The sequence below is a fragment of the Medicago truncatula genome, chromosome 3 (genome assembly GCF_003473485.1).
Source record: "Medicago truncatula cultivar Jemalong A17 chromosome 3, MtrunA17r5.0-ANR, whole genome shotgun sequence".
Classification (NCBI taxonomy): Eukaryota; Viridiplantae; Streptophyta; class Magnoliopsida; order Fabales; family Fabaceae; genus Medicago; species Medicago truncatula.
The window spans coordinates 12217501-12228322 of NC_053044.1; the positions used below are offsets into that span (position 1 = coordinate 12217501).

The following is a 10822-nucleotide window of genomic DNA, read 5'->3' on the forward strand; positions in this document are numbered from 1 at the left end:
GATGAAAGACTTTCAAAAGATTTGATCCAATTATAATTTTCATAATGACTGGGTTGACTTTGAAAATTCATTCATTGAAATTGAATTGGTTGGGTGGTACCAAGAAAATCGATTATTAACTTACATTTCTTATTAAATATTAATTAATATTTAATATTAATTAAATTAACTGATCAACTTGCTTTGTTATCAAACATTTTTTTCTTGATTTCAATTTTTTTTTTTTTTTCAAAAAAAAAAACGGATCTATTTTAATATGAGACTAACTCCTACCACTTCGGATACTGAGGTTTCTGGACTTGAAAAAAAAAATATAGGACGTATCACGCAAATAATTGGTCCGGTACTCGATGTAGTTTTTCCACCAGGGAAGATGCCTAATATTTACAACGCTCTGATAGTTCAAGGTCGAGATACTGTTGGCCAAGAAATTAACGTAACTTGTGAAGTACAGCAATTATTAGGAAATAATAGAGTTAGAGCTGTAGCTATGAGTGCTACAGATGGTCTAAAGAGAGGAATGGTTGTGATTAACACGGGAGCTCCCCTAAGTGTTCCAGTCGGCGGAGCAACCCTAGGTCGAATTTTCAACGTGCTTGGAGAGCCTATTGATAATTTAGGTCCTGTAGATACTGGGACAACCTCTCCTATTCATAGATCCGCGCCTGCCTTTATACAGTTAGATACAAAATTATCCATTTTTGAAACAGGAATTAAAGTTGTAGATCTTTTAGCTCCTTATCGCCGTGGCGGAAAAATAGGACTTTTCGGTGGAGCTGGGGTAGGTAAAACAGTACTGATTATGGAATTGATCAATAACATTGCCAAAGCTCATGGAGGTGTATCCGTATTTGGCGGAGTAGGTGAGCTTACTCGTGAGGGAAATGATCTTTATATGGAAATGAAAGAATCCGGAGTAATTAATGAAAAAAATATTGCGGAATCAAAAGTAGCTCTAGTCTACGGGCAAATGAATGAACCGCCCGGAGCTCGTATGAGAGTTGGTTTAACTGCCCTAACTATGGCAGAATATTTCCGAGATGTCAATGAACAGGACGTCCTTCTATTTATCGACAATATCTTCCGTTTTGTCCAAGCCGGATCCGAAGTATCTGCCCTATTGGGCCGAATGCCTTCCGCTGTGGGTTATCAACCCACCCTGGGTACTGAAATGGGTACTTTACAAGAACGAATTACTTCTACCAAAGAAGGGTCTATAACTTCTATTCAAGCAGTTTATGTACCTGCAGACGATTTGACCGATCCTGCTCCTGCCACGACATTTGCACATTTGGATGCTACTACTGTACTATCAAGAGGATTAGCTTCCAAAGGTATCTATCCAGCAGTCGATCCTTTAGATTCAACGTCAACCATGCTCCAACCTCGGATCGTTGGTGAAGAACATTATGAAACTGCGCAAAGGGTTAAACAAACGTTACAACGTTACAAAGAACTTCAGGACATTATAGCTATTCTTGGGTTGGACGAATTATCCGAAGAGGATCGTTTAACCGTAGCAAGAGCACGAAAAATTGAACGTTTCTTATCCCAACCTTTTTTCGTAGCAGAAGTATTTACAGGTTCCCCAGGGAAATATGTTGGTCTAGCAGAAACAATTAGAGGGTTTAAATTGATTCTTTCTGGAGAATTAGATAGTCTTCCTGAACAAGCCTTTTATTTGGTGGGTAATATCGATGAAGCTACTGCGAAGGCTGCGAACTTGTAAATGGAGAACAAATTCAAGAAATGACTTTAAATCTTTGTGTACTGACCCCCAATCGAACTGTTTGGGATTCAGAAGTGAAGGAAATTATTTTATCTACTAATAGTGGACAAATTGGGGTATTAAAAAATCATGCGCCTATTGCCACAGCTTTAGATATAGGTATTTTGAAAATACGCCTTAACAATAACAACCGACAATGGGTAACGATGGCTCTGATGGGCGGTTTTGCTAGAATAGGAAATAATGAGATCACTATTTTAGTAAATGATGCGGAAAAGAGTATTGACATTGATCCACAAGAAGCACAACAAACTCTAAAAATAGCAGAAGCTAACTTGAATAAGGCTGAAGGGAAAAGACAAAAAATTGAGGCAAATCTAGCTCTCCGACGAGCTAGGACACGAGTAGAGGCTATCAATAGGATCTCGTAACAAGTTGGTTCAGCAAAATAATTAAAAATAGAAAAAGATAGAAAATTACAATAAAAAAAGATGAGTAGAAAAACTTATTAGATACCGGAATCAATGGTATCTAATACGTTCTATCTATACCTTACCTACTATTGGATTTGAACCAATGACTCCTGCCGTATGAAAGCAATACTCTAACCACTGAGTTAAGTAGGTCGTTTATCATCCTAAATAAAAAAAGTACCCATCTATCAGATCAATGGATTATAAATGTTATATTACTTATAAACAATACCAACGCACTATCAATCAAAGAGATTCGATCATGTAATATTAATCTTGACAAGAATTTATTTATCGAATAAAATATGTATCAAAAGCACAAGGGCTATAGCTCAGTTGGTAGAGCACCTCGTTTACACACGCGCCAATGTTTTTTTTTCATAGGAGTCCATCATGTAATTAAAAGAGTTGATCTTATTGAGAAATCCATGTCTTACTCCAGGAATAAAATAAGAGAACAATAGCCTGACAAAGGATTTAGACGTCAAATAAAATCCATAATGGATTTGAGATATTGATAAGGTGAATACTTAATCTATTCAATGCTAGGCAAATGAGTCTAGGGACCTCAAAAAAATTCTCTTTTCTTCCTATCTTATGAACTTTAAGGTGTATGAAGTTTCATTTCCTATTTGATATTTTTATTTAAGTGGGTTGATAGAGAGTCCATTTAACTTTAGTTGATCCAGGCCAAAAGCAGACCTACGTCAGGATAACCTTCTTCTTTGAAAAACTTTGGTAGTGCTCTTAGATTAAAATCTAAAAAAAAATAAATCAGAGCACAGGGAATCATTTCCTTTTTCTTTGTGTAAAGAAAAAAGATGGTAGACTAATTGATATTTCTATCAGTTAATGAAAAAGCCCAATGCAAAAAAAAATGCACGTTGGGTTTTTAAAACAATTCAAATCATTTTGATAATAATAGTTTGATCTGTTTTACCGAGAAGGTCTACGGTTCGAGTCCGTATAGCCCTAATATTGCTACCTATACTACTCAGATTTATAGATAGTAGATACTTATATAATAGTAGATATAATAGTCGATATATTTGATATAGTACTATATAGTATTTAGTACTATATACTATTAATTATATTAATAGTATATGGAATACTAAATACTCCATACTTGTAATATTACTAGTTTAAATATACTATATTTTTAGTTAATTAGTATTATTAAAAATGAATCAATTTCTATTTGAATAGATTAATATTGGATAGAATAATATTTCTATTAGTATACTCAGATACTAGTATGAATTTGATCCGAAATAATGTAAATTTAATAAAATAAAAAGCATTTCTATTTAGTATTTAGATTAATTTTCATTAATCTAATAATTTGAAAATTTCAATTCAAATCGACTAAGAATTAATAAGAATCCGGTATATTTTTCACATTCATAGGAGTACATTTATGTTTTTGCTTTATGAATATGATATTTTTTGGACATTTCTAATAATATCGATCTTTATTCCTATTTTGGCATTTCTGATTTCTGGAATTTTAGCTCCAATTAGAAAAGGGCCAGAAAAACTTTCTAGTTATGAATCTGGGATAGAACCGATGGGCGATGCTTGGTTACAATTTCAAATCCGTTATTATATGTTTGCTCTAGTTTTTGTTATTATTATTATTATTATTATTATTATTATTATTATACAGCGTGACAATTTATATAACTACTATTTTTTTTGTGATGAAACTAAATCTCTTTTTTTATAGGGGTTTGTTTTTGTGTTTAAAAGAAAATTTGAGGTGAATATAACATTAATTCATGATATTTGGAGATATATTTGTGTAGAATTTTTTTTGATTCAATGAAGATGATGAAGATTCAAAGGAAGAAGACGAAGATGATGAACATCTTCATCATATTTATGGATTTGGTTTATTTTTAATAAAAAGATATTTAAAAAAATAAAATTATGTATTTTTTTTAATAAAAAAAATGAGAAAGAGGATGTATATGTGCTTTTATAAGAGATAAAAGACCTAAGCGGAAAAAATAAAGATAAAGGACCCAAGTGTAACAAATAAATAAGATAAATGATTTCTAATGTAATCATGTCTATAATTAAATAAAAATTAAAAGTATTAAAAATTACCTTTGATTATAATTGATTCTTTTTTTAGAAAAAAATTAACTCATTTATGACATTTAATGTTGCCAATATATATTACATTTTGATTGGTTGATATCATGAGAGGGTAAAATACCCTCTAAATAAGAGAGGGTAATCTAGAAAAAACCTGAGATTGAGCTTCGATATCCGAATATCCGATTCTGGTGAAGCATCAAAGATCCGGTTGTCCATACTGAACAAACAATTGTTAAAACTATTGATGTTTGATTGTCGTATTAGGGTACCTAACTATACAAGAGTTGTATTATTATGGTTGATCAATTGTTTTCAAGAAGATTGTTGTGACTTTGAACAATTCGTGAGATTGAGCTTCGATATCCGAATCTGGTGAAACATCAAAGATCCGGTTGTTCATGCTAAACAAACAATCCTAGAAACTATTTATGTTTAATTAATTTATTCAATTGGAGAAAGGTAGTAAATTTAAAATATGATGATTTTGAAAGAGTTTCAATATCATATATGATTTTGAATTTAGTAATAAAATATTTGCTTAATTTTGGCACCATAATTTGTTTTGGAAACAAATTGGTCACCCAAATAATGCATATTTAATTATAATAATTATTGAGTGTCAATGTTACTATAATTAAGTAAATAAAAATTCTACCTTTTGATTGTTTTTCAAAAGTTGTTTGAAAAAGGTAATAAACGATCCCAATGTGATATTGAATTTAGAAGATCATGATTTGAAATAGTTTCAATATCAGATTTGATCTTTTGAATTTATTTAAAAGATTTGCATGATATTAATATAATTTATTTCTAATTTAAAAGTATCATGATTTTGAAAAAGTTTCAAAATCAGATATGATCTTTTAGATTTGGTCCTAAAATTTGCATATTTTAATTTTATTCATTACCCGATTGATTTTGAAAATAGTTTCAAAAGGACATATATACGAATCAATTATATATGAAATATATCGCGGTCAAAATATTGTTTCCAAATCTTGATTGATTCTAAAATTGTTTTAAATAATTATAAATAGTTATTATTATTTATTTCATGGTATATGGTTATGACCTTAGTTTTCGACGTTTGTTCATTTATTTAAATATGACCTGCGTGTCATGATTTATTTTATTTAAATACGACCTGCGTGTCGTGATTTGCTTTTATTTATTTTATTTAAATGTTAAATAATGTAAATGCTCAAGATGAAGAGAAGACAACGCCAAAAGATGATTTTGATGGAGAAACTTTTGAAGCTTGGTCGTGGGTCAAAGAATTGTAATAAAGTAGTTTATTTAATTCTTACACGTTAGGAGGTCATAACCATACTACCTAGTTAATTATTTTATGTATGTGATGCATGAAATGTGTGTTTAGATTAGTGCATGTATATTTTAAATGTTTTATATATACTTCCTATCTATGAACATGAATGTCATGTATAATATTAGATGTGTGTATAAGATACACATGTCAGTGAGATCAACTTAATTAAAAATCCTTCAAATAGAATATGAAGTAAATTATTTTCCAAAGTATAACACACTTCAAGACTAATATCGAAATGTGTAGATTTCGCCTCCGCGAGGTGCACTTTCTATACTAGTAAGTTGTGGTGCGGTAATTCTATTTACCGACTGTTATTTTGGATCTAAGTTAACTATATTATTTTAATAAGATTAAAATATATATATTTACTTCAAAAGAATATTAAGTTAATTGCTTTCCAAAGGATGACATCCTTCAAGACTAATATCGAAATGTGTAGGTTTCGCCTCCGCGAGGTGCACTTTCTATACTAGTAAGTTGCGGTGCGGTAATTCCATTTACCCGACTGTTATTCTTTGGGTCCAACTTAACTAAATTATTTTAATATGATTAAAATAAATTTAGAAGCAATGTTTGGGAACACCTATATGATAGATTAGAGTAAAGAGTTATTCACTCAAATGATTTGAAAGTTGTATGAGATACAATTGGAAGGAGTTCCTACCTAAATAACTGAGTTTTGAGTACAGCCCCCGTTGACTTAAAGCAAGGTGAAATATGGATTTCAATCCACTAGAAAATCTTCCAATGAGATTTTCCGATTCAAATGTTGAAGGTCATTTGTTTTGAGTAAAATAGTGGGAGCATATTTAATTAAAGACCTAATTAATTATGTTTTTTAATCATGATACATTTTTTATTTATTTTCTGTATTTAGAATTTCTTCAGCATACACATTTTTATTATACTGTTATTATAAATGTTCTTATGAAGAACAAAATCTTCAGAAAGGAGTTTCTGAATTGGTACAAAATTAAGAATTGTTCTTAAGAATGAGAAAAACTGTTAATATTATGAAAGAGTCAAAATAGAAGTAAGACTTCTTATTTGGCCATATAGTTATAGAAAGTTAAATTTCTACTTCTGCATCATAAGTATATGATACTTGATGGTTAATCTCATATTTGTTGAAATATAGAGAGTTTTAAAGAAGCGGGACATTAACTATAAGCGAAGTCCACTTACGTCTAGAATGAGACAAATTGTTTCATTGACATAGGAGCTAATGCTTGGACTTAAATTAAACTTAATATGGAACAAAATAATTGTTATTAAATTCCATATAAAATAGAAGCATTAAATCATAAATCTTGTATTGACAAGAGAATGATTGTATAGTTGAATAAAAAGATAAATGTTGTCCTATTATCCAAATAATGTTTTCTATACAAGTGTGCTAATCAAGTAATGGAATTGAGTTCTATGATCTTGATAAGCTGGTCTATAACTTATGAGAAAAGGATCAAATGAGATTAGAACCTTTTGTATATCATTGGCATCCCTGTTTAGTACAAACAAGTGTGAATCACATTTCTAAAATCCATAGATATGGAATATTAGACTCATTTGATTTTATATCATTTGAAGGATGTGAGTCCCACCTTTCAAAATAGATTAGTATACCGGTCACCAACAAAGGTGAAAGGACACGTAATTTATTTGAGTTTATATACATATGAGATGTATACGGAGAACTAAACATATTTGCTAGATATTGTTTCTATTACTTCATCTGACATTACTAAATCATTTAGTAGATAAGAAAAGTGTATTTGACACGATTCATGAAAAACTTTGAAATTGTTCAAAGATTTCTACAATGAAATAAAAGGAATAAGTTTGAAAAGTATAAAGACTATACGAGTAAGTCGTGATGGTAAATGCTTGATTAATGAGTATAATGATTATTTATATCGTTTCATTTTTTACATGACTCGATCTAAAATAGTTTGATTATGACTCAAAGACTCTTGAAATTAATTAAATTACAGTTATTCTTCACGCACAACAAGTTTTGATTGAGTAATCATAAATGCACCATATTAGATATGGAGGTAAGAGTACCTATTTTTGACTTTATGATAATTTGAGGTTATATGGTTTACTAGATAAACTAAACTTCAAATTAAATGAATGTATACTTGTGGAGGTTCCCTTAGGAAACTAGAGGATACTATTTCTACATCTTCTTCCTTGACAAAAGTTGTTTGTCGCTAGAACTAGAGTATTCCTTTTCAAGGAGTATAGCTTTGCAAGAGCTAATGGGAGTGATGTAGAACTTGAATTAAGTCAAGTACCACAAAATACATGTTTCTCTAAGAATGGAACATGAATTGATTCAACAAAGGGTTGTTGGTAATTCGCTAGTTCGAGTAGCACATGATCTAGATGAGTCTGATATGTCATAACACTAGGATGAGAAACATGATTTTGTCATGACTCAACAAGGTGATATGATGCTCATGGAAGATGAGTACATGACTTACTAGAAGGTCGCAAATGGCCTGATTTTGAGAAGTGGCTAGATGCCATGAGATCTTATAAAGAATCCATGTACACAAACCATATATGGATATTGGTTATATCATCCAAATGAGTATGACTCATAAGATGAATGTGAGTTTTCTTGTAGAAAACTGACATGGATGGTATTATGAATACCTTTAAGATGTGATTGATTGTAGAAAGTTTCATGCAACTCATGATGCAAATCATGACGAAACTATTACATCATCGTAATGCTTAAATCTAAAGATCCCAATTGTCTTTGTTGTATAATACGAATTCTAGGAGATGGATAACGATGTTGCATTCTTTAATTAGAATGACCTTATATATGTATTTGACATATATGTAGGGTTCCGTTAATCCAAAGGATACTAGAAAGGTAAACGTATTACAAAATTTATTTATTAGAGAAATCTTCTCAAAGTTAAATTGTTTATTTTATTAACGAAGTTTTATGAAAACTTTGATTAATAAAGAAATCTTGTGCACATAAGGAGATTAGTGGGAGCATTGAAATTAGTTTGGTGGAGTATGTGGATGACATACTAGTCACCAAAATAATTTATCTACACATGTAAGACATGCTTAGAAAATTATTTTCAATATGTACCAAAATTGATTATTGTGTTCGACACTATAATACGTTCAAGAATATCCTTGGATGTCTTAAAGGACTATAAATTGTTTCTTGAACACAGATGAAAGAAACATTGTAAATGAGTTACAATAATGTTGACTTTCATATCGGTGTACAGTATATCCAGATTGTAATTTGGAGTAAATGTTATGCTAGGATATCAACTATGAAATTTGTAAAAGTACAAGCTTCAAATAGTTGTTGTTTCTATTACAGATGTCAAATATATATGATTTGGATTGTTTAGCTCATAACTCAGTGAAAACATGTGTTTCTTGCATTGCGGATTCCATTGATCTCGTATGAGGTAAAATTGGTTTAAATCTTGTGAGCAATGAAAACTTGATCTCACCAATGATCCAAATGTATACTTTGACACTTCAATTTCTTTTCGATAGAAGATCGAAAGTGGAAATTGAAAGAAGTATAACCTACCAACATAGGAAAGAGTTCCTTATCTGCTAGTATAGTATCTTGTCAAGAGTGTGCTTGATGCTAACACTTGACCAATAGATATTGAGTTAATATTTGATTGGCTTTTAGTGCTAGTGGGAGATTGTTGGAATAAGCCCTAATAGCCAATCTATATTGATTGGGTTTGGCTTTGTATCATGATATTGATATAAATATATATTGTGAATATATAATAACAAGGCATTTCTTTATTGATTTTGTTTTGTTTCAAAATAATAAAGTCCCTAGAATAGTTAGTCCGTTTAATGGAACATTAAGTATAACTTAATTGTGAGACCCCATTAAACATAAGGAAACTATTCTCAAAGTATTCGTAGTCAAGCTTTGTTGAGAAGTGGGATAACATTAAAGCATAGAGACTATTATGTAGGTAGACTGATGATCACAACTCACAGATCATGGATAAAGAGTTATCAAGTCTTCACATAGATATAAATATTAGGAGTAATATTTATATTGGATTGATTCGCCATGAGAATATTACATAGTAAAAGTTATGAAAAGTGTCATAATATATTCTCATAGTGATAGTGGTGTATTCCACCCTTCGACCTGAAACCACTATGTAACCTAGATGTTGGAGTCGAGTGCTTTGTCACCATTCAAACGTTGTCCGTAACAGGATGACTATAAAGTTGGTTGATGGGTACTCCATGAATCATGCTGAGGGACATGAGTGACCTAGATGGAATTTGCCCCTCCTACATAACAGGAGAAATGTCTACGGGCCCAATATTGAACTAGACAAGGATGACACGGTCTATGCCTTGTGTTCAATATAGACATGAGGGAAAAAGGGTAATTATACACATGATCATTATCACAGAAAGATTTCGTCAGATCACATGACATTCTCGTATAGTGCGGATAGAACTTAGACAGCTCCACGAACTTGGCAGCATGCTCTGTCACGGACATATTTCCTTGCTTCAGCTCAAGGAATTCGATCTCTTTCTTCCCGCGAACATCTTCCGGAAAGTATCTTCTCAGGAACTCTCTCCTGAAAACAGCCCAAGTCACCACAGCTCCTTCCTGCTCGAGGGTAGGCAGAATAGCAACCCACCAGTCATCAGCTTCCTCGGCCAGCTGATGAGTACCAAACCGCACCTTCTGATCTTCAGTGCACTGCATAACTCGGAAAATCCTCTCAATCTCCTTAAGCCACGTCTGGGCTCCATCAGGGTCATAACGTCCTTTGAAAGTCGGAGGGTTCTTCTTCATGAACGTCTCCAACATCCTAGCTTCAGCATTTGCACCAGCATTCACGTTAGGTTGTTGTCCCACAGCTTGGGCAACAGCTTGTAGAGCAGCAGCTAACGCAGCATCATTCCTTCCAGCCATTTCTGATATTCTACAAAAGTAGCAACAACAACATAAGATAGTAATATAAATATTACTAAGACTCGACACGACTCTCTAATTGACCGGACAGATCAACCTGCTCTGATACCAATTGTAACACCCCGTTTTCCCAATATACAAATTTCATAAGCAATTATCAGAGTAAAAACCATAAACGGGATATCACATAGAAACGTAATCCAAAAATAGTTAAATGATAATTT

The 10822-nt window shown here is 31.8% G+C and overlaps 1 pseudogene across 1 annotated transcript in view; it reads left to right on the top strand.

Annotated features, from left to right (window-relative positions):
• The window catches only part of LOC120579659 (ATP synthase subunit beta, chloroplastic-like), a 3327-nt pseudogene extending 185 nt beyond the window's left edge, over positions 1 to 3142 (top strand). Inside the window, exons 1-2 of the transcript XR_005645403.1 lie at positions 1 to 1736; positions 1802 to 3142. The exon at positions 1 to 1736 is cut by the window's left edge and continues 185 nt beyond it. The product of XR_005645403.1 is annotated as an ATP synthase subunit beta, chloroplastic-like (transcript). The remainder of the gene's footprint in view (positions 1737 to 1801) is intronic.
• Positions 3143 to 10822: the final 7680 nt, after the last annotated feature.